The sequence below is a fragment of the Ailuropoda melanoleuca genome, chromosome 14 (assembly GCF_002007445.2).
Source record: "Ailuropoda melanoleuca isolate Jingjing chromosome 14, ASM200744v2, whole genome shotgun sequence".
Lineage (NCBI taxonomy): Eukaryota > Metazoa > Chordata > Mammalia > Carnivora > Ursidae > Ailuropoda > Ailuropoda melanoleuca.
Genome location: NC_048231.1, coordinates 71,472,283 through 71,496,651, shown reverse-complemented (window position 1 = coordinate 71,496,651; position 24,369 = coordinate 71,472,283). Strand labels below are relative to the sequence as shown.

The 24,369-nt window shown below is 47.9% G+C and overlaps 1 long non-coding RNA gene across 1 annotated transcript in view; it reads right to left on the bottom strand.

Moving 5' to 3' along the window:
• Positions 1–1,265: 1,265 nt before the first annotated feature.
• The window catches only part of LOC117796061, a 28,262-nt gene continuing 5,158 nt past the window's right edge, over positions 1,266–24,369 (bottom strand). The window contains exons 3-4 of the long non-coding RNA XR_004620403.1: positions 3,422–3,653; positions 1,266–3,087 (exon numbers count right to left, since the gene is read on the bottom strand). This is a non-coding gene — a long non-coding RNA (uncharacterized LOC117796061). The remainder of the gene's footprint in view (positions 3,088–3,421; positions 3,654–24,369) is intronic.

The following is a 24,369-nucleotide window of genomic DNA, read 5'->3' as shown; positions in this document are numbered from 1 at the left end:
CTGTACACTAATGTGAATACTAGGAAAAAATATCTCACTTACAATAGCAAGAAAAATGATGAACTTCTCAAGAATAAAACTGAAAAATCTATGTAAGAACTTCAAAGAGAAAATTTTCTAAATGTTACTGAGAATCATAAAAGAAATTAAAACAAATGGAAAGATATACCACTTGCATGCTTGGAAAGACTCAATTGTATAAAGGGTTCAATTCCACTCCAAAATTAATGTATTAATTCAGTGCAATTACAATCCAAATTCTGACAGGGCTTTTTACGGAGCTACACAAGCTGATCCTAAAATGCATGAGTAAGAAGCGAAAATTACATAAGGACAAATGGAAGAATGACATGAAGAGATGTGCCCTGCCCATATCAAGTTCTCGAATGAAGCAATAGTGTGGTGCTGGCACAGCACCAGACAATAGGCAATGATACAGAACACAGAGCTGAGAGACAGTTTTCATATGGCACAGAAGTAGAACGAGGGTGAAGATGGGACTCATGAGTGAAGAGTCCTGGGGTAAGTCATTCTCCATCTTGGAAGGATGAAAGTACATCTCCACCTCATTGCATTCACAAACACTAATTCCAGATAGATGTGGGAGGAAACGCTCTAAAAACTGAAAATCTTGGTGGTAGTAAAGGAAAATATTTCAAAAATAGGACCCACAAATCACTAACCACAAAAAAATTCCTAAAAAGACTAAAAAGCTCAACCATAATCATTTGATTACATATAAACTAATGAAAATTTCTGCTTGTTAGATATCACCATAAATATAGTTAAAATCCACAGAATATCCAGACTCTATGAAAAGTTTCTACATATAAAGAATTTCTACATATAAATTTTAAAAAGACAAATATCCCACCTTAAAAAATACCATGAAATATAAAGTGAGTATAATAGAATATTAAGAGCTAATAAAATCGGGTAATGGGCACATGAGTGTTTGTTATATTGTTCTCTAAAGTTCTCTGTGTGGTTGAAATCGTTCATAATGAATTTAAATAAAAATAAAGGCAGTGCTGGGACACCTGGGTGGCTCAGTCGGTTGAGTGTCTGCCTTCAGCTCAGCCATGATCCCAGGGTCCTGGGATTGAGCCCCACATTGTCAGACTCCCTGCTCATCGGGGAGCCTGCTTCTCCCTCTCCTTGTGCCCCTCCCCTCCACTCGTGCCCCTCCTCAAATAAATAAATAAATTCTTTTAAAAATATAAAAAAATAAAGGCAGTGCTTTAACATCAGACAGGCCTGCTGTATTCAGGTTTTACTTCCAACAGTTAGCAGCAACCACACATGAGACCGCTCAACTTTCTAGTTAAGAATCTGTTTCCTTATCTGGAAAACTGGAATAATAATACTACGACCCGATTACTGGATAAATAATAATGGATAAAGGACTTCATATAGGGCTTGACAACAGCTAATACTTAACAAAGCCAGTTTCCGTTGAGTTAATATAATTAACCCAATCATTTTTTCTCTCCTATACATAATGTTCTTAAATCTACCAAATAAATACAAAAAGAAGAAAGATAAGTCATATTGAGCCTTTGACCTGACTGATAAAACACATGCTTTTGAGCAGTGTGGGACATGTATTCATTTGCAAGAAAGCTAGGCAGGTCCAGGCCTGGATAAAACTTAAAAGTATGAAATGTAGTAAGTGCTGGTATCCACACAGCATCAGGGTTCCCTAATTGCTCCAAAGCATCTACCCCTTCTTATCCACTACTTTCCATTTAGGTGTTAACCAATAACAAAGGGTTTGTGAGTATTCCTGTGTTTTGAAACAGGACTTTTAGAAATAAAATGTCTTTCAAGCCCAAAGTACCGGTATTAATAGCAGGTTAGAGTCTACCCTAAACTTCTTCAGGTCACAGCAAGTAGGAATTTCTTGTAAGGCAGGACTGGAGTTGCAACTGCAAAAGTCATGTGCCCTGACTTCTGAGCCAGTATTCTTGCATTTGCACGTGCACGTGCACACACACACGCACACACAGTTTTCTCACACAACCTCTGCTTCTACAGATAAGCAGAGCCATCTAGAATAGACCAATCATCATAACCCGATACCCTGTTACGGTCTGCAGGGTAAAGGTCTTGTCCTTGGAAATGCACATGGTCTCCCTTGAGAGGGACAATCATCCCTAGAGTCAATTATTCAGAGGTAGCAGGTTCCCAAAAGGCAGGCCTCAGGCAGGGAAGAGAATCTTGTTTCTCTCAGAGCCTCACTTTATAGGCGCTGTTCTTCAAGGAGTCAAGACGCCTGGGGTGAGCTCCTGGGTAATAGATGCAGAGTGCTGCCCACCCCATGGAGCCGGACTAGAAGTGGGGATGAGAGGAATCCTTTCACTTCTGAAGAGCAAGTCATGGCCTCACTGCAGATTCTCCAGGGCAGCATTCTCGGCGTCCTCCCTGGGTGGGTTTCTCTCTGGCTTTCTTCCCTGCGCCCAGGTAAAGTATTATTACAGCATGCCAGCACTGCCCACGCTTGACTTGTTAATGTGCATTCCTGTGTGAGAATTAATAGTAGGTGCTCCAATAAGAGCTAATTTTTATGTTTTTAAACTCATAAAATAAGAACAGGATTATAAAGAATGTTTACGCGGAATTACATCTCTTCTTGTGATTCATGCCTACCAGCTGTCACCAAACACCTCTTTCTCCAATAAGGAGGTTTTTCCCCTCTCTTACCAACCAGATCAGTTAATAAGCTCTTTCTGTGTAACAAACCATCCCAAAACTTAGTGACTCGGGATCACGTGGGTGGGCAGTGATGGCTGGGCTCAGCGGGGCAGTTCTCCCTCCAGCCTCCTCAGTGCTCACGCCTGTGGCTGCACATAACTCACAAGTGCGATGCGGGCTGCTTGGTCCAGGATGGCTTCATTCACTAGTTGGCAGTTGGTGGTGGCTGTCAGCTGGGGTGGCAGGTGTCACTGGGCCCCATGTCTCCAACAGGCTTGCACCAGTTCCTCGATATTATGTTGGTTAAGGGCTCCCAAGAGCAGCAGGAGAAGACAACTTCAGAGTACAACTGCCTTTCAGATGTCTGTGTCACATTTGGTAATGTTCCACTGACTGAAACAAAAGCACATGGCCAAATCCAGAGTCCATTTAAAAGGGCCCTACCCCAGTGTATAAAGGGAATTATTGTGGCCATGTTTTCAAACAGCCTTAAATAGCCTGGATGTATACCATAAAACAGGAAAGAATTTTCCTTAGACACACAACATACCCACACACATTCACACACTCACAGGCACACATGCACCCTGCACATTCTCATGTTAAATACTTGTGCATACACATCCCAGCCACACATGTCCCAGACATGGACACAGGCCCATAGCAGAGAGTTCCATGGACATACATATAAAGCCAGTCATGTGTATAGGCATAAAAGTCAACTTACAAGGCAAGGTTTTTGCTGTACATACTCTGCTTCATTTTAACTCCCAGCTTTTCCTTGAGAAAATCTGCCATGGCAAATTCTTGAGGAGGAATCTGCTACTACAACCCATCCTTTGATATGAAGGGTTAAGCGATTAAAGATGACCCAGCCTGCCAGCTGCAGGCCCAGCTCTGTGGTCTGATTTCTCAAGATGATACAGCTCACTTCCCAGCGGTGATTGCAAGATTTAAATCTAAGTCAGGAGAGAGAAAAATGCAATTCTTAGTACAATGTTAGTTAGAGCACAGCTAGAGACAGCATAACCAATGAACAGACAGAGTTTTAGAGAATTGTTTAGCCATCTTACTAGATGGAAAATAAGGAGATGCATTTTCATAGAGCTTCAGAGCTGCAGGGCCTTAGGAGGTCCCCTGATCTGGTTCCCTGAGTATCCAAAATGGATGTACTATGTTCTAGAAAAGATATAACTTTTTAAATAAAGAACTCCTCATTTTCTACTCAAAGTATATGACTCTCTTCTATGTTTTCATATCTCTATGCATACATTATCAACAATTTATAATTAATAAGTGTTTACACTCATAAATTTTTAAGTGACAATATTACTGAAAATACATGTTAAAAATAGGATTACATATATTTTCATTTCTCCCAAGTTTCTTATGCCAGAACAAGGGGGGGATTATTTTTCCCTATAGGGGCAAAATTTCTAGAGAATTTATATCTGAAGAGCCAAACAGGGTTTCAAATATGGCACACTCTTGTAAGCTCTCCATATCTGCCTATAGACTCCCAGCCCGGGACTGATCTGTATATCCAGCCCCCAATTCTCCCATGTGAACTTACTTTTAAAGCTTACACTGCTTACTGCTTCCATGATCCAGCCAAGTACAGCCCTGCCCTCTTCCCTGCTCAAGCCTACTGGCTGCTGAATCATACCCAGGGTCTTAAGTCTGTTCAGGCAGCTATAACAAAAATACAGCCTGGGGTACAGGAATACAGACTGGGTGCTTAAACAGAAAACATTCATTTCCCACAGTTCTGGAGACTTGAATTCAAAGATCAAAATGCCAGCAGATTCAAAGTCTGGAGAGGCCCTACCTCCTGGCTCACAGACAGCCTCACTGAGACATCTTCTAATTCACATGGCCGAAAGGGCAAGGAATCTCTCTGGGGTCTCTTCTATAAGGTCATTAGTCTCACTCATGAAGACTCCACCCTCATGATCTACACCCGCCCCCGGAAGGCCCTACCTCCTAACACTATCACAGTGGGAGTCAGGATTTCAATATATACATTTGGGGAGGGGACACAAAATCCAGTCCATGACACCCATACGGGGAAACGCAGTGGAGAAACTTGCAGGAGCTTGCAATGGGTGGAAAGTGGCTGCTTCAGGTTCAGAAAGCTGGTTATGATTAACTAAGACAATAGTTTTGAGGTACACACACTTCCTGTATCCTGTCAACATACAAATACCCACAGAGACCCGCCAATGCTGAACACCTCAGGCCTGCAAACACAAGCGCATAGAAGCCCAGGCAGGTGGGCAGTGGGCTGTACCTGCAGAGTGCACGATGCCCTGTCTGCTCAGCCCTAGGAATAAGGGTACAGTGTGCCCAGACCTTCTGAAGTCTCTTTCTAAATCTTGTCAACGAATCAAAATTATAAGTCTGTCTGTAGGCCAGAGTACTTAATTAAGCAAGCAAGCAAAAACAATCAAGTTTCCAAAGTTCATACTCTGATCTTAAGAATCCCAGTAAAACAGGAAAGAGCAGGACGGCGCCTCAAATTCCATTATCCAAAGACATCCTTGATCTGATTCCAAACGGACTGGATTCCAAACGCAAGCCCCTTTGCAGGGTCTACTTCCTGCCCTCCAGGTCGGAGAACAGCCTTTCTTTCCACAGCTGGGGAAAGCAGCTCTATCTATGCACAGCGCGCTGCTTAAGGACAAACACGGACTTCCCAAATTACACCTTGCCCGAGTGTAGACTTCCGGGTCCTCTGGGGCGCCTCCCTCTAAGTTCTGCCTTATTCATAACTGGTTTTAAAAGTGATGGACCAAAAGCCAACAACCTCTTAACTGATGTATCTTTTTTTTTAATTTTATTTATCTATTTGACAGAGATAGACACAGCCTACAAGAAAGGGAACACAAGCAGGGGAGTGGGAGAGGAAGAAGCAGGCTCATAGCGGAAGAGCCTGATGTGGGGCTTGATCCCATAACGCCGGGATCACGCCCTGAGCCAAAGGCAGACGCTTAACCTCTCTGCCACCCAGGCGCCCCATTAACTGATGTATCTTAACCATCCCCAGATTCCCCTTCAGCCAGAAGACCCCGCGATGCGACTTCCCCAGCACACACGCTCACGCAGGCACGCACGCACATGCGCAGGCACACGCACGCAAGCTCCANTTTAACCATCCCCAGATTCCCCTTCAGCCAGAAGACCCCGCGATGCGACTTCCCCAGCACACACGCTCACGCAGGCACGCACGCACATGCGCAGGCACACGCACGCAAGCTCCAGCGCACAGGCTCGCTGGCACGCGTGCACTCTGGGAGGGGGCCTGCTAGGATGAACTGGGACAGTTCTGCTTCTAACAATGTCTTAACCACACGACTACCCCATGATTTTTTTTTCAGAAACCTTAAAAATGGGGGTTCCTGGGGCGTTCAGTTAAGCGTCTGCCTTCAGCTCAGGTCATGATCCCAGGGTTTGGGATCGAGCCCTTGGTCTGGCTCCCTGCTAAGCGGGGAGGCTGCTTCTAACTCTCTCTCTCTCTCTGCCTGCCACTACTCCTGCTTGTGCTCTCTCACTCTCTGTCAAATAAATCTCAAAAAAATAAAAAAATAAAAACAAATACAACCCACTCATCACACAATCACTGAAAACAGGAATAGTAACTGCTGGTGACAAGTGAAGTTTAAACTTGATGAGGCAGCACTGACTCACTCATAGGGTGAGGAGGGGAACTATCCTCACTCGGACACCGCCCTTGTATCGGGAAGCGGGTATCCCTTCACATTGCCTCAAGTCACCGGCCTGCAACCCTGTGTGCCAGTGAGCGGTTGGTAATGCCCATTTGACAGGAGAAAACAGGTCCAGAGAGAAGACATGACAAAGGATTTGTGCTAGAGGCAAAGGGAAACGCTCTTCTCCCACATCTGGAATGGCACTCCCGGCCTCCGTGCGTGTCCAAACCTCCCCCCAGCACTGCTCTGGAGGAAGTTGTATCCCAAACTTCAAAAGGCAGGGTCCCTCTCTTCTCCAGTCTTCTGCTTCTTCCGTCACACCCCCCTCCACCCTGCCCCGAACCTAGCACAGAGCAGACTGCACAGCGGGAGATCCAGGATAGAGGTTGTGGTCAGACATACAAAAAAGCCTCTAGAGTTCTGCCAAATAGGATTTCAGCGTCAGGGCAGCCGAGGAAGGCTGTCAGGAAGGGGAGGGTGGGGATCTGCCTAGAGGGTTGAACACACCCCTGCCTGGAGGTCTGAATGTAGCAAATGTCTGTCCCGCTCCCCTTGAGCTCAAAGGCTGGGATTTCATATTCGATTCTCTGCATTTAAGTGCTTATTTTGAATGGGACCAAAAAAATTAACAAACAGAACAACACAACAACAAAAAATCAGTGCACTGTTAAGCCATCCTAGCTGACTACCATTCCTGCAGCCAGTCCTCGGAGGCTGTCTCTAAGAGGACAAGAAATACAAAGCTCCCACCATTTGGAAGCTGATAGCGCAGTTTGGGAAATCAGTATGCTCCTGGGCATGAATTAACAGTGAGGTTCCCATCTGAGTTCTCTGACCCTAAATGTTCTTGGGGCGCCCAGTTCAGATCTCTGAAAAGATGTGAGGGCACAAAAAGCCAGGAGGGCTTTGACAGGAGGTTTGAGTCGGCTGTGTTGGGGTGCATGATGAGGTGAAGGGGGCCATCACAGGCAGATGCAAGAGCCACAGGCTGGAAGGAGTGCACTTGGAAATGAGACATCAGACACTGCCTGACCAGAAAAAAAGGGTTTGAATTAGGAGAGAGAAAGAAATGATACTAGAAGGTCAGCAGCTCACATTCCATGGCCCTTGGACACCATGAGGAAAAAGCTGAACTGTTGATTCACTTGGCAGGAAAAACAACATCCGCGATTCCCATCTTAGTCCTTTGGCATTTAGCCGAAATGGAAAGGAATATATGCAAGATAAGGAATCAAACAAGCAAACAAAACAAAGAATTACCCCTAGACCCAGATGGTACCAAGGCCTAGTGTTGGACCCAATGCACTTGCAAATGATCCCAGGACAGGGCCAGTCTGTCCCACAGTCACTGGGGCGGTTCTGGGAGCCAGCAGGGTGTGGATGTCAGCACGTGCTTCCCCCCACACTCTCTGAGAGCACTTCTCAGATGGCCTTGCTGGGGCCACCTCCCACCATCGCCCTGCAGTTCTGGAAGCACCTATTAGGAGGATCTGGATGCTCAGAGCCCCTTAGGTAGCTGTGGAGACAGGCTGCCCGGATTCATGCGTGACAGCTGTTTATAGCCCATCTGTTAAACCTCTGCCAAGGGCAGGAGATGGGGCTGTAGGTGATGTCCTGGGCTGATGACGTCAGAAACTGATGCTAAATACCCCTCTCCAGAGTAAAAAAGGGATAAAAGAAAATTAAGACATTGAATATAAATCTGGTAAAAGAAGTTACTCATTTTTCATTTTAGTTTCATTACAGGAAATATAATACATAGCTTGATATTAAAGACTCATTGTGGGAGAAAGTGGTAATGCTCCCCGAGTTATTTGAGGAGCACCTGGATCACACATTAAAAACATCCCCAGTTTACCTGCTCCAGTGCCTGTATTCCGTTTTTCCATTATTAGACCTTTACTGACACACAAATGCCCCATTAGAAACTCCGCAATCTTTTTTTTAGGAGTAGCATAGTTTCTTCTATTTTTTATTGAAATGTATTTGACATATAACATTGTATAAATTCAAGATGTACAGCACCTTGATTTGATACATTTATATACTATAATATGATTGCCATTAAGCAGTAGTTAGCACCTCTAGCACATCACATAACTATTTCTTTTTTGTGGTAGGAATAATTAGTATCTAGTCTCTTAGCAAATTTGATTATTATAATACAATATTATTGTTTATCCTCATCATACTGTGCATTAGATCTCTGGGACTTATTTATCTGCTAGTTGCAAATTTACACTCTTAAACATCTCTCCTATTCTCCCACTCCCTACTCCCTGGCAACCACAACTTTACTCTCTGTTTTTTACCGTTCTGGCTTTTTTAGATTCCACATGTAAGTGATATTCTATAGTACTTGTCTCTCTGACTTTTCTTACTTAGCATAATGTCCTCAAGGTCTATCCACATTGTCAAAAATGGCAGGATTTCCTTCTTTTCGTGGCTGAATAATATTCCACTGTATATAGCATACCACACTTTCTTTATCCATTTATCTGTTGATGGGCACTTAGGTTGGTTCCATATCTTGGCTATTGTGAATAATGCTGCAATAAACATGGAGTGCAGACATCTCTCCAAATTCTGTTTTTATTGTCTTTGGGTATATACCTAGATGTGCAACTGCTGGACCATATGGTAGTTTCTATTTCTAATTTTTTGAGGAACTTCCATATTGTTTTCCATAGTGCCTGGATCGTTCTACATTCTTAACTAACAGTGTACAAGGGTTCACATTTTTCCACACCCTCACTAATACTTGTTATCTCCTATCTTCTTGGTGAGAAATTCTACAGTCTGGTTTTACTGAGCTACCTGAGGTTTCCCCAACATACCATACTCCCCAGATCACCAATCCTCCTTCTGACCAGAATTCCTCCCTACGTTGTCTGCCAAGTGGACTCCTGCATCTTGACTCAGCTCGAACATAGCCTGGGCTGTTCCCACAGCACTGCATCCACCCCTCTTTATCACCAGCTTCATTGTTCTATGATTTTCGATGTAGATGTCTGTGCCTCTCTCCTCCGTAAAAGTATCTTGAGAGTCAAGATCAAGTCTCATTTTGTATTCCAGGTCTTTACAGGATATACGTAATGAATGAGTCCTAAATGGAACCGCTAGCATCTTTACCACCTGGTTTGTCAGAAAAGGTAGGATCTGGGTGCCTGAGTGTCTCAGACGATTGAGTGTCTGCCTTCTGTTCCGGTCATGATCCCAGGGTGCCGGAATCGAGTCCCGCATCAGGCTCCCTGCTCCACGGGGAGTCTGCTTCTCCCTCTGCCCCTCCTCCCACTCATTCTCTCAATCTCCCTCTCCCCCTATCTCCAATAATAAATAAATAAAATCTTAAAAAAAATAAAAGGCAGGATTTGATGCAAAAGAATATCAGGAACCAGACAAAAGTCATGCCCTGGGGAAACGTATGTGTTTCTTTATCTTATCAATGAGGTTGGTGGCCAGATAGAAGATAAACAGGCAAGGGCTTAGGAAAGGTAGAATACTCACATGGAGACACCCTCCCAACCTGGCAAGTGATGCCCAAAAGAGTAATAATAGTTACAATGAGGCAGAGTCTTCTGATATTGACTGTCCACTTGAGGGCTTTCTGTGGCCCAGTGCTACACTAAAGCTTGGACTCATCTGATCCCACTTAATCCATACAACAAAACTGAGAGGAAGGGTATGCTCATCCTGACTCTGCAGAGAAGGATCCTGAGACTCAGAGCTGACAAGTGACTTGCTGACAGTCACGCAGCTGGCCACTGGAAGAGTCAGGATTCAAACCCGCTCATCTACCTACCCCGAAGCTCTTACTCTCAACTGTGCTGTCAAATAAGAAATCAGGCTGAATCTGCAGGTCCCATTTGGTTGGAAAACTTGTTTATATACATCCACTCTATCTTCCTCAAATCCTTTTGGACCATAGGAAGGCATTAAATAACTAATTATAAATCAAAAGGAGTCTTAATAAATTAACATTCACACACATGTGCCTAAGGTCAACTCTCCCCTTAAGCGAGAGCCTGTCTGTGGGGTGAGAAGTGCAGGTGTCAGACTCCTGAAGGAGGTGATGCTAAGGGACGGGAGGAAGGGTAACAGGAGAGGAAGAGGAGAGGATAGGCTGTGAGGGTGAGCTGCCCACGAAGGCAGCTCCCAGTCCTGCAGATTCTGTCTTCAAAAAGCTCCTATGCCACGGCCACTGCTCGGTTCATGACACTGCTAATCCCCACCCAGTCATCTGCAACCACCTAGTAAGGACCCCCTGCTCTCACCCTCTTCCACTAACACAGCCCTATCACCAATACAGCCTAACTTCACTGAAGCCCATCCCAGACCTGCTCCAACACATTCAGGGACTCCCATTGCCTTCTGACTGAAGTCTAAAATCCTCACCTCAACCCGAGGACTTCCATACACAGCCTCCAATCAACCAACCAGAGCCATCCCAGTTACTGGCTCAGACAACCCAGGCTTCAGCTTCAGGCCCAGAACATGACTCACTGCATCCCCAAATGAGCCTTGCTCTCCTTGCTCTACTGTTTCTCACTCCTCCCCTCCTCCTAGAGCACCACTGTCTTCTCTCAGGCTGCCAACACACATTTGTGGAGCACCTACTAGAAATTAGGCACAGTCCTGGCTTGTAAGAATAGATTTCTCTTTCAAAACTTGGTGTAAATGCGGACTTCAGTGTGAGGTGTTCATCATTCTCCTGATGAGAAGTAACCTCATCCCTCTCTATGTGCTCAGATATTTACAACATTTGGTTTTGAGCTACAGGCATATATCTGTCTCCCCCAGCCCCATAAGCTCCTTGGGGGCAGGAAATACGGCATTGATGGCAAGAAGCCCCATTGTTGATTATGGGGAGCTTCAACCCAATCTGTATTGGACTGATGGACAGTTCCAGAGTTCCTGGATCATCATTTCCCATTGGCATGGAAGTCACACAAAGAATGTATGTTATTGAAACAATCATCAAAATATCAAGGAATGGCTTCTCTAAAGGATCTAAGTATTGCAAAGACATAATGGAAATCACCCGGTGGCCTGGATAATTTTGATTTACCTGACATTTTTCCTATTATGTACCCACACAATTAAACAAACTTTGTGAATCCTTAATACTTTGTGCTATCAGACAGAGAGGTATGCAAGTCATGATGAAGTGGATCAAAAATATAGTATCCATTCCCTCTTGGGCTTAGACTCTAGCCTCCAATGTTAAAAATAAAAGTAGATGTCAGGCTTGGGACCCATTCATTCCATCAGCCAGTTGGAAACCATTTATTAAACATCCACTGTCTCAAGTCTTACAGTTGGGCTATGAAGCAAATGGACATAGTTCCTCCCTCCAGGTGTTTCTGCTCTGGTCAGGAATACAAGACTTACTCAAATGAAGGAACCAAACTAAGCAATGCATTAGTAAGGGACAGGTAATATATATTATTGACATGAATGCTGAGGAAAAATCAAAGTAAAAGAAATATCTGAATAAATTGAGGGTAATCATGAAAGATGCATTTGAACCATATTACTTGATCAGTAGAGACTAACAATGAGCCTCAGTAAACCCTGTATTAACCATCTTAGAGTGTCAGGTCCAGATGGTTTTAAGGGATGGAGGAGCTCCAGTGTATAAGGAATCTAATCTTTTAGGTCTTTCATTTATTCATTAATTCCCCTATTCATTATTCAACAAATATTTGGTGAGTGCTTACCACATGTCAGGCCCAGAATATAGTGGTGAATGAAGGAAACATAGTTCTTATAAACTAGTGGAGTTTGGAACGTACTACAGGACAGAGTCCTTTTTATATTGGAACTTCATGCCTTCAAATGCAGGTTGATATTCAAGAGAATTAATTCGCAGGCATAGAATAAATGACCATCAGGATGGAGGGATGGTGGTTCCTGAGGCAGGATGGACATCAGGATGAAACCTTACTGAGAATAAATAGCAGTCATAATTTATAGCATTTCGAGGTTTAAAGGTTTAAGATGGAAGCTGGGGGGGGGCAGTCATGGAGAAGAAGGGAAAAAAAGGAGCTTCTGCCCAGAAAAGAGAGGCCACAGAGGGTGCTGCACCAGGGTCAGGCCCCACCCCCAAGCTGAGACTTGGCATTGCTGACACGGATGAAGAGCCAAGAAGTGAAAAAACAATGAAATGGGGCTGCCATCAATGAGGAAGCATCATGCAATGCCAGCACTTGATTTGGAAAGTATTCATAGGCTTTCTTGGCTAGGATATTTAAGACAGAAATAGAAATATTCTCATCAATGATTTATAAGATTGCTTTAGAGAGATGGGGCAGAACCCAGTATAACAAAGAGCAGAAAGCAGCCTCCTAACTTATCACTGGGCTGGAGAGCGTGGGCCAGGGGAGAGAAAGCTATGAGAGGGTGCTCCTTGTTCCTATGACAGAAATTAGAGCCGGAAAAAGCTGCCAATTTTGCTGGTCTGAAACTCAGAAACCCAGACACTTTTTCGACACTTTCAGCTGCAGTTTTATTCTTCTCTGGGGTAGAAGCCTCCAGATGTGGTATCTGAAAGTTGCATATGTATTGTAGAGGATAACACTAATATTAACAAATCAGCAGCCTATTGGGTAGGAAAGTTATTCTAAACAGGGAGCATCTGCTTCTGGATTCCACCCTTGGAAGAGGAGGAATGGGGACCAAGGAATGGAATAAGACCATATTTGGAAAGAGCAGAAAGTGGGAGAAAACCTTCCCACAATAAGGTAAGGTCATTTCACAGTTGTGCGCTGAGCTTATTATAAGCCCATTCCTGGATACTGTTCATTTTCAATTATGCACGAATTGACTCCATCTCTTGGACTCTCCATCAGAAGCATATGGGATGGGAGAGGGAAAGTCACTCATTTTAGAACTGCCCCTCATGGCTGTACTGTTGCCGGCCCTCCTGGTCCCCCATACCACCTGCCTCCACCCCATCCTGCATGCAGCTCCCCAGCTAATCTTCCTGAAACTCAAAACCTCACCAATCACCACCCTAGTGGGGACAATCTTCTGTCCCTATTGTCCACTTACAGGATCAAGATCCTACTCAGACTGACATATCCGAAACCCTCCAGTCACCCAGTCAGACAACTGTATGCACAGGGTGCCAGGCTCTGGGGTGGAGAGCTGGACAAGAAAGGTACAGTCATACCCTCAAGGAGTTTAAGGTCTACTGGGGCTAGGAGAATGAGGAGGAATCAACCAGCAGTTAATTAAATAGTGACAGTCATGCAGATGGCTGCAAAACACAGAGTATGGTATGAGTGCACAATGGGTTACCTATTTAGTCTGTGGGGTCAGGCAAGTAAGGGCTCCCTGAAGCAGTGATGTTCCAGGGAAGATGTGAAAACGGGCCACAGTTAGTCAGATAAAGAAAGAGGCTGGTATTTCCAGGACAAGGAGCAGTGTGACACAGGCCCTAAGCAAGAGAGACCTTGGGCATCTGGAGACTTGATGGGAGCACAGAGAGTGAGGATGAGACTGGTACCAGCTGGGGCTGGGGACACAGGACAGGGGGGCAGGGGGAGGTGACAGAAGACAGGCCTAGAAAGGGAAGCAGAGACGAGAGGGGGAGTTATGAGGCTCCTGTAATACCAAGCCAATGAGACAGGGGGGAGCCACTGAAGGTTTTTAAGAAAGGAATGGGCATGACCAGATCTATGTTTCAGAAAGCTCATTCTGTGTACTGAGTGAAGTGCATGAGGGGCAGAGAAGGCAAGGCCAATGCAAGGACACCAGTTGGAAGACTGTGATAATAGCGTAAGGAGGACAAAATGAGGATCTGGTGGGGAGGAAGCGAAGATGCAGTAGAGCTGGCAGGAGTCGGTGACCAAAGGCATCTGCGGGACGAGCGAGAGGATACGGTCAGGAATGATTCACATCCTGGCTGAGATGACTGGGTAGTTGACGTAGCACTAACCAAAATAGGGACTTCAGGTGGGAGAGATTTTTTCCTCGTAAGAAGAGAATATCCCTAAGTCTGAGGGTCTTCTGATAGAAACCTCTAGAAGTTATAATAAGGGGCTGAAGCTCAATAAGGCCGAGGGGACTAGACATGTTCATGGGATCATCAGCATATGACAGGATCACTAAACTGTGCAAGAATGTGGTGGCCCTAGAAGACAGCAAAGCATATAAAAAAGAAAAAATAGAGGACATGACCAGGGTAGCCCCAACATGTAAGGACTGGACAGTGGAGGAGACTAGAGGAAAGTAGAGGGTGATCAGAGAGACAGGATGTGGGGGAACCTGGGTGGCTCAGTCAGTTGGGCATCTGGCTTGCCCTCGGGTCTTGATCTCAGGGTCCTGGGATTAAGCCCCATGTCTGGCTTCCTGCTCGGCAAGGGGGTCTGCTTCTCCCTCTCCCCCTGCCTCCTCCCTCTCTGCTCATGCTCTGTCTCTCTCTCTCTCTCTCTCTCAAATAAATAAATAAAATCTTTAAAAATAAAAAAAGAGACACAATGTGTTTCTTGAAAGAGAAAGACAATCTCGCAAAGAAGTGGTTAATAGCATAAAATGAAAACTAAAGAAATCACTACTGATCTTGGCCAAGGGAGCTACCGATGACTTCAGTAAGAGTGATTTTAGTATAGTGGGAGCGGCAACAGCGGATCTAAGCGTTATAGAACAAATGGGAAACAGAGAAGCAGAGAAAGCCAGGGGAACCACCACCTATTTCAAGACCTTTGGTGAGAACAGAAAGGAGGGGAGGCAGCATCTTGAGAGAAATGCATGAGGGCAGGACTTCGTTTTGTTTTGTTTTGGTTTGGTTTTTTTAGCATTTTATTCGTTCATTTGAGAGACAGAGCATGAGCAGGGAGAGGAGCAAAGGGAGAGGGGTGAGCTGAGCAGGGAGCCCAAAGAGGGCCTGGATCCCAGGACCCTGAGATCATAAGCCAAGGTCAGCTGCCTAACCAACTGAGCCACCCAGTCACCCTGAGGGCAGGACTTCTTAAAGGAATGGCCTGGGGCCCCTGGGTGGCTCAGCTGCTTGAGTCTCTGACTCTTGATTTCCACTTAGGTCAAGATCTCAGGATCCAGCCACAGGCTCCGTGCTCAGTAGGGAGTCTGCTCCAGGAGGATTTCTCTCCCTCTTCCCCTGCCCCCCCAACTCTCTCTCAAATAAACAAGTGAATCTTTTTAAAAATGAAAAAGAAAGAAAGAAAGAAACTGACCTGTCCCTGGAAGTGGTTAGGCACACCTGAGAGCTGTCAGGATGCTTGAGGACAGAGTCCTGCAATGGGTGTAAGGGAGCGAGGGAGGAACCCCTAAGCTCCATTCCAAATCTGAGATTCGTGCCTCTCTGGGGAATGAGACATCAAAACAGTCGTTTCCACAGAGTCTGCTAAGGATTGGGAGCCAAACTTTGGCATCAGGATGTCAGGAGTAGAAAGGGATCTCTTTCCTGTGCCTCTTGGAGGCTAGAAGTGCATACATTTTCCCAAATGGGGTATCGAACTGGAGACCACGTGGCTATGCTAGAGAAAAGGACTGGGGAGGGAGGAAAGGCAGGGAGGCAAGCCATTCCCTCCCCAGCATAATGTCAGCCCCCCCTCCCCGCCCCAGGAGGGAGCCAGGAAAAGAGGATCAGGCTGAAAACAGATTGCATAACAGTGGGACCAACCCACCCTCCTTCCTCTGAGCCTTCCCCAAGGACAGAGGCACTGCTCCCCTAGGCTCCTGGCTGATAGGGCAGCAGGGAACACGCTGAGACTCCACTTCCCCCAGTACAAGGTGGGCCCTGGCCTGGCCAGCTGCTGAGGCATCCGTCCTGGGAGCCAGCCTCCCCGCTGCCCGTGCCAGCCCCAGCTTCCCGCCCAGGGACACAGAGCAGAGAGGGGACGAGGAATAGACAGACTGATAGTCAAAGGGACGGGGAAAGGGGGACAAAGAATGCTGAACAGTGAGGAAATAGCCGTCTCTTATTACAGAGTGAGTGGGTGTGTACCTGGGACAGAGAGACAGACCGGGGTTCTATATCTGCCCCTTGAGCAAGTCACTTTGCCTCGTCGAACATTAATTGTGTAAAATGAGGAAAGTGGATCAGAAGATGCTTAAGGTTCCTTTCAGGTTGAAAATCCTGTGTTTCTCAAATTTTGCATCTGTATATATATAGCACCCCCAGAGGCCAACAGCATTAGCAGCACAAAGAGAATGTAATAAACCCCAGTGAGGAAGACACACTCACACGTGTGTCCCTGACGATCACGTGCACACCCACACTGACACACACATGAGCGCACACACAGGAGGGTGCGTGCTCTGTGCTGCCTGTCCATGGGGAGGGAGGCTCCAGGCCCTGGAACACTGCACATAGAACTTGTCGGTCTGGTTTACGGTCCCACCTCTACCTACCAGTGCACGCTAAATCTCAACTAACCTAAATATTTGACAAATGAATCATTTTAGATTGTCAAGCTTCCCAAGCAGCTGAGGATTTACTCCTCCAATGATCAAAACTAGTTTTAAAAGCAACCCCAGAGGGAGGTATTTGGATTTTTTGTGTTATAAATGTTTAAAGCCAACTCTGCCGAACCTTACTCGCCTGTAGGTTCTTGAGGACCCTGCTTGTCCTGCTGCCATTTCAATGCACAGCGGCACGCGGGCCCTGGGCTGGGCTCACAAAGTGACTGGCCAGGGCTGTAGGGACATCCTCCAATGTCCCTGGTGTGTGGTGGTAGGGGCGGGGCGGTAGGGGCCAACAGACTCACAGAAGTCTTCCTCCTTTAGAGAGAAGAGCCAGGAATGAAGACAAGGACCGGCAGGCATTCTTCTCACTGGGTGGCACGTTACTCCCACCCCAGAGCCAGGCCTTAGGCAGGGAAAGGGGAGGGGGGAGAAAAAGGCACATTTTCAAAGGAAGCTGAAAGCTGGGGACTGGGCCCACCTCTTGCTTCGGTGGTTCTGGGCAACCTGGGGCTACCACCCAGAGGGGTAAAAGGAGAGTGGACTCAAGCAGAAAGATGAATTTACATGAATTTCATCAATTCTTTCCCTGTCCACTCTACCTGCCTGAGGAATGGGAGAATTCCAGAAGCTCTCTGGTTGACATCTGGGGTGAGAAACACAGGAAGAGAAGGAGGCAGGTGGGTTTAGGAGGAGCTGAGACTCAGGCTCCCTGTGACCCTGATGTCAGCTGGGGCCTCATGGGCAGGGGAGCCTGCCAACTCCCACTCTAATGTCCCTAGGATGGAGAGCATGGCGGTCAAGCCCAGGGAGCCCATTAAGGCCCCAGATGACAGCACAGGGACAAGCCAAGGTCCCCTTCTCCCCACAAGGTGTGTAAGCTCTCCTCACCTCAGCTGGAGGGGAGATGGGGAGAAAACCCTCCCCAGAGATGGAGGATTTGCCCACACAAGACTGCACTAGCCTGGAAAGAGACTGAGTGGCTTTTACCAAGCACGCTTGAAGACTTTCTGTCCCCTTGGCACAGGAGAGACGGGGCCAGGGGGCAGGAGAGTGAAATGTCAGTTAGAGAATATTAAGACCACAGTGTGCTTTCCCCTCCCAGTGTAAAGTCCCCAAATACTACAGCAGGTGGCAGCTCGCATGGCGGGTTCTGGCTCCTATCCTCACCTGTCCTGTGCCTGCCTGAGGATCCCTTCCCAGTCCCTCCTGAGAGGTCTCACCCTGGGGCTGATGGCCAGCTGGCAGGGGCATTTCCAGCCTGAGAGTCAGGGCAGGGCTGGGAGTGGCGAGGGAGAGGCACCAGGGCTGCAGGCACAGGGTGGGGTCCGTGCCAGGGCAGCTGGCTGGAGGCCAAGATAGAAGGCCCACTGCATCCCTATGAACCAACGAGTCTATGGTGGCATGGAAGAGGGAAGACTGGCTCCTTCCTGAGGCACCGCACAGCCCTCATGGCAGTTCACCTGCAGGCCAGCCTCAGACTTAGCCTGTAAGATCTGAGGGACCAGAGGCTACCCAAAAACTGTTTCCCAGCAGTCTTCTTGCTGAGAATTTGTTCCCCAGAAAAAGAATTGAAAAATGCGAGCAGGTGTGAGGAATATTTATTCAAAGGGTAAGGGAGCCTGGAAGGGGGAAGGAAGAGTCCCTGAGCAGGCTGGGGAGGAAGATTCAGCCCAGGGCCTCGGCAGATGGGTGGACTCAACAAAGACGGCCACGGGCCTCCTCATCCTCCTCCATTGACAGTCAGAGCCCAGTGCACCTGCCAGTGGGACAGCAGCCAGGAAGGCCCTCTGGACTCAGTGGCCTTCAAAGCATTTCAGCTCTCAGGCCCTGGGTCCCTCCAGCCTGACAGTCAGGAGAGTCCTGACTCTACTCGCCACAGGCCCCGACAGGCCACACAGCCCTGTCGCCCCCATGCTCTACATCCTGCCCACACCTGCACACACACATGCACGCACTCCCTGACCAATGCACAGACACACGCCAAGATAGCTGGCACTCAGGATAAAGGTCCTCACTTAGGGTCTGGACACCTTCTTTTGTCCCTCCAGTCACTGAATCAACAGATTCTGAATGGTGTGCAAATACTACCACACTCAGCCTCTGCCGACTCCCAGTGCTGTTCCCGGCCTTGCAGGTCTTTCACAGCCCAGGGCTCGACTTTTGTCATCACCACTATCAGGGCCAGCTGGAGCCACAAACATTGGGTGAGGACCTTGTCAGGAGCTCTAGGAGAGAGGTTCAAGAGAATAAGAGGCAAAGTGGGGAAGGGGAGACTTGACTATATTCAAACTGCACACAGTGATGCTTTGTGAATCCACACAGCAGAGGAGGGCCAAGCAGGGGAACGCGTGATCTGCCCTCCTGGGACCGAGGGTTCCAATTCCAGGGCTGCAAGCATCCCGAGTACTGGAGACTAGTGGTACCACAGTGTAGAGACAGCTTTCCGGAGGAGGTAGCACCGAACAGAGCCACTGAGGTAGGGTAGGACTTGTGATGAAGAAAGCTGACAGCACAGCATAAGGATTAAGTGAGCTGTGGAATCAGCCAACCCGATTTGGAATCTTTGTTCTGTTACTTCCTAGCTGTGTGATCCTAGGAAAGTACCCAACCTCTCTGATCTTCAGTAGCCTGGTATGTAAAACACCAAGGCCTCCCTGATAAGGGAGAGAAGGGTGCAGAGTGAAGGAAGTGAGCCTGGAAAGGAGCTAGGGGTATCGCGAGCAGCCAGGAGCCATCAGGGGAAGGTAAACAAGGGCGCAGCTGCTTGAGACACATGAGACAATGCACGCATGGGGGCGGAGGGGAGGAGGAGAGCTGCGGGCAGCCCGGAGAGCCAGGCTCCAGGAAAGTGGGGCACCCAGGCTGGATGAGGCTGCGGCCGGAGTGGGCTGCCTCCGAGGCCCCATCTCTGAAGACGATGCAGCTGGAGAGGTGGCAGCCCTGCCAAACAGGTTGTCAGTCCGGCCCTTCAGGGGCTTCCTTCCCATTGGCCATGACTCTGACAGGGAAATCAGCAGGCTGGCGGTGCGGGTCTGGGCAGCGCAACAGACAAGGCCCTGGGGACAGCTTAAGTGGACAATAATTGCAGGTTATTATATACCGGGCTGCAGCCAAAAGCCAGGCGGCTATTAAGTGTGATTGGGAGAAATAATCAGGAGGAGGAGGATGGATGTGAGAACTGGGCTGTTCTTTCTGTTCTCGAGGCTGCTCTGAGGCCGGGACTGTGCAGCGGCAGGGACAGGGTGGGTGGGGAAAGGAGGTCTGCACATGTGCAGTACAAACATGCTGTCCTCCGGGAAGCAATCCCACCCTTGCCTCTGATCCTCCCCACTCCCCACGAGGTGTACAGAGCCAGGATTACCATCCCCTTCTCATGAATCAGAGAACAAGGTCCAGAGAGGGGAAGCAGATGACCCAGGGGCACACAACAAGTCTTGCCTGAGTCCCATCAGAGCCTGGATTAAGCCCCCTCTGTTGTTTGATGGCCACAGAAGTGCCACCTGACATGAAATGCCGTCAGGCCCTGACTCTGCACGCAGAGCTTGAGCAGGAATCATCTCAGAATTGGGACTGGGCGCAGTCACAAAGACCTGAAGGGGGCACAGATCTCACAGTATGGATGCCAGTTCATAGGTCAGGACAAGGGCAAGGGACAGGGAAGTGGGGGTGGGGCAAGTTTATCACAAGAGGCTTGCCTATTTCTTAGAGTCTTATGCATTCATTGGAGGCCTCTCTGGCATAAAAAGAGAATTTGATGCCTATTGAGGACACCAAGAAGGATTACATGACTTGTCCAAGGTGGGACCGAGATGCTGTCAATAACAAAGCCCATGTGATAGTTGCTGGATAGGGGCCCATAAACCACACCCCAGATCTGTCTTTTCGAGAAAACCTTGCAGAGGTGACCCCTAATCCACCTTCGGCCTCCAGGCCCGCGTTTGCTATTTTATCCCTGTTAGCCAGAGTTTCCCATTTCATGAGGACGAGAGGTGGTTCCTCTCCTTCTGGGCCAAAGATGGCATGAGGTTGAGCCCCAAGGGGTGACACTGCCCTCATGCGACGTGTGCATCACGAATCTCCATCCTCCTCCCTTCCATCCCTCAGCTTCTCCAAGCCCACAACTCATTTAGAAATAAGGATGACCACCCTTGTCCCAGAAGCACAAACACCATGGGCATCTTCAAGGAGGTGCCCAGAGACCTCCATGATTTCCTGCTGGCATTATTTTACAGAAACAGCTCTACCCTAGTGGGGACACCGATGGAGGCCAATGAGGGAATACATATGTTGGTGAGTGGTCAACCGACCCCTAACTCTTACAAACACACCTCAGCAGATAACCAGGAAAGTCGTGCACAAGGGTCAGGGCCATCCTCAGGTTCTGACAGTCTGCCCCTCCCTCCCAGGATTGCCTCTCCCCAGCCAGGCCTCCCCAACCCTGGTCTGGAAATGACCCTGCTTTGGGTCACATGAGAGAGAAACCTGGCGCACGGAGGGATCAATTACATTGTGACTCAGCGAGAGGGCACAGAGCCAGAGAGTGAGTCACAGAGCTTGCCCACCAAGGAAGGGGGGGGGCATGCAGACCTGTGTGGGAGCCTCCCACGTGTCTGGCTCTGACAATGTGGGGGAGGTACAAGGTCTGTGCTACAGTGTGAGCCCCTGCCTAAATCGGAATGCAGGTGAGCATCGCTGAGTTGCCATGTGGAGAGAAAGTCATGGGGCCCCTCCCTGACATGGGCTGTCTCCCCAGAACCCTGTCACACAGCATGGCACCCACAACCAGAGACTTAGATTCCTCTCACCTCGACACAGTGGGAGGACCACTGAGGAGAAACCTCAACTGCCCTCTTCCTTAGAAAATCTCCATGCCCTCTTACACATCTTTTAAATGCTATTTTCTGCTACAGCTTATATTTATACCTGGAAAGGAGAGACTTCGTTTACTTGTGAATGAGCACACTCTTGATAATCATAGCCAACATTCTGGGCACACACTACGTGGCAGGCACTAAATATTACCTCTTTCAATAATTTATTATCTCTTCATGACAGTCATATGCAGTGTTATTATGCCCGTGTCTCTGAGGAGGAAACTGAGCCTTGGAGAACATGACGTATATTGCTGGTAAGCTAAAGATCTGGCTGGTTCTAAAGCTCAAACTATTTCTATCTTTCTACATTGCATGCACCTGTGTGCCTCTGTATAAAGAGTACAACTTAAGTCTTATATACATATTTTAAAGCATTAAATGCCCAGTTGTATTTATAGACTGTATTTCTTTAAATTTTACTCTTTGAACAAAATTTATATTAATGTGTCTGTTTAGTAAGAGACCAGAATATACATATATATATATATATATATATATATATATATATGCACACAACTTTGCATAAACACTTTAAACTTATTAAAAGAAGGCTACCATCTGGAAATTATTTGGGGGAGGGAGTGGTTCTTAAAAACCTGTGGCATCTTCTTTAAATGTCACTAGTGGTAGCAAACCTTCATCCTTTGAATGTAGAAATGATCTTTGGAAAATGGGCCCAATACAGTGTCCCTCCAGTTCGGCACATGTGTGTGTGTTGGGGGTATTTCTCCCTTCTCAGCCATCCTTCACAAATACCCAGGCGACTTTTTTGTCCCAGTCTTGTGCCCCTGATTACACTCTCCCGTGTTATCATCAGCAACTGGTCAGCATATGTGCATTAAGTCCCCCACCCTGAGTCTTCCCTGTGAGCTGGTCCTGCTGTAAACCTCTCCCGCCAACACCAGGGCTACCCGCCAGCCCTGGAACAAAAGCCTACATCCTCCCATGGCCTTCTGGGCCCACTTTGCTCACGTGCCCTCTCCATCCTCATCGCCAGCTTCTCCTTCCCTCTCTCCAGTGGACATAGATGCAGGCTCCTTGCCAATCTCTTGTTAGACCCAGCTGCTGGGTAAGGATGCAGGAGGGGTCCACCCAGGAGGGCGAGTCTGAGCCCCCCACCCCCATAACAACCCTTGGAAGATCTGGCCTGGTGTAACTGTCCTGCCGGCTCACCTTCCCGAGCCCCTACCCAGTTGTGTTCCTCCTGTGCCCCCAAGCCACCTCACTCCATCATGTCACCTGCACAGGTTGTGGGCGCGGAGTCTCTTAACCCCCACACTATATGAAGTACGGGTGTGCTGGACTTTGGGGGGCGGGGCGCTGGCTGCAGCAAGATAATTATTAAAAAGCCCAAATAGAAGCCATGTTTTCAGCAACATAATCAGAGAACTCGTGGCCATGAGAAAGTGACATTTATCCACAGCATTGTGTGTGTAATAAATACAACTTACTATTCCAGTTTCTAAAGTGAGCCCAGTGTCTGAAAACCTCAGGGCTCATGTACAATAAATTAACATAATTAAAAACTAATTAGTAAAACATCACAATTAAAAGGACTTGCTGCGGCAACACCTCTCAGGTAAGAAGAGGCTGCGGAGTGCCCGCAGCCAGCACTTAGGGCAGCCCGAAGAAGAGGCAGTGACGCGGGCTGCACCCTAGGGGACGGCTTCCCGCCCCCAGGAGCCCCTGGAGAAATAGTCCTGCAGCAAGCGAGGACACCCACAGCCGGCGGGGGGGGGGGGGGGGGGGGGGGGGGGGGGGGGGGGGGGGGGGGGGGGGGGCCGCCCCGCCTCCTCCGTCTGCTGGGGGCGGGGCCTCCAGGCCTCCGTTGGTGATGCTCCCACAGTCCTGGCTGGCCCAAAACTGATCTAAGCACTTTACCTGCCTTTACTTATTTACTCCCAACAACAACTCCATGAACTAGGTTCTATTCCATTTCCTATTTTACAAATGAGGAAACTGAGCCACGAAGAGATTAAATTACCTGCCCAAGGTCACAGAGCTAGAAAGTAGGAGAGGCAGGACATGAAGCCCAGGAGTCCCGTTCTGCCAGCTTTCCCTAAACGCAGCTGCAAGCCTGCTCCTGTCCGACTGAGAGCTGCCTGGCCAGGGCTCCTTTGGAAAACATGTGAATTCTTTGGGAAAGATGAGGAGTAAATTCCTAACCTTCGGTGAAACAAGTTAATTTTATCTATACCTTTGTATGGCCCATTTTGACCCTCAGTCCCTGCTCTCCCCTGAATTTTTTACACGAGACTGTGAGTCAGCCTCACAGACATGGCACTGTCTCACCTTCTTGGACGTGATGTGAGGAAGGAAAGGAGGGTGGAAGAAAGGACAGTGGTCTCCATTTTATGGAGGAGAAAGCTGAGGCCAGGAGAGCAATGACTGAGGTCCCTCCTGCCCTCCCACCCCCAGGCAGGATGCCTGGGCTGTGGGACTCCAGATCCCTTTATCCTGCTTCTTGGGCTGCCCTTCCATTTTCTACCTACCCTCAGCAAAAGTGAGGCAAAGCCCCAGTTGGCATAGAAGCCGGGAACAGGAACATGTTCCCATGCCGGAAACAGGGCATGTCCATGCTGACCCAAGGCCTAGAGACTCCCAAAGGCAGTCCACACCCACCATTGCCCAGAGCCCAGGAACCCCCATTAGACCACAGCCAC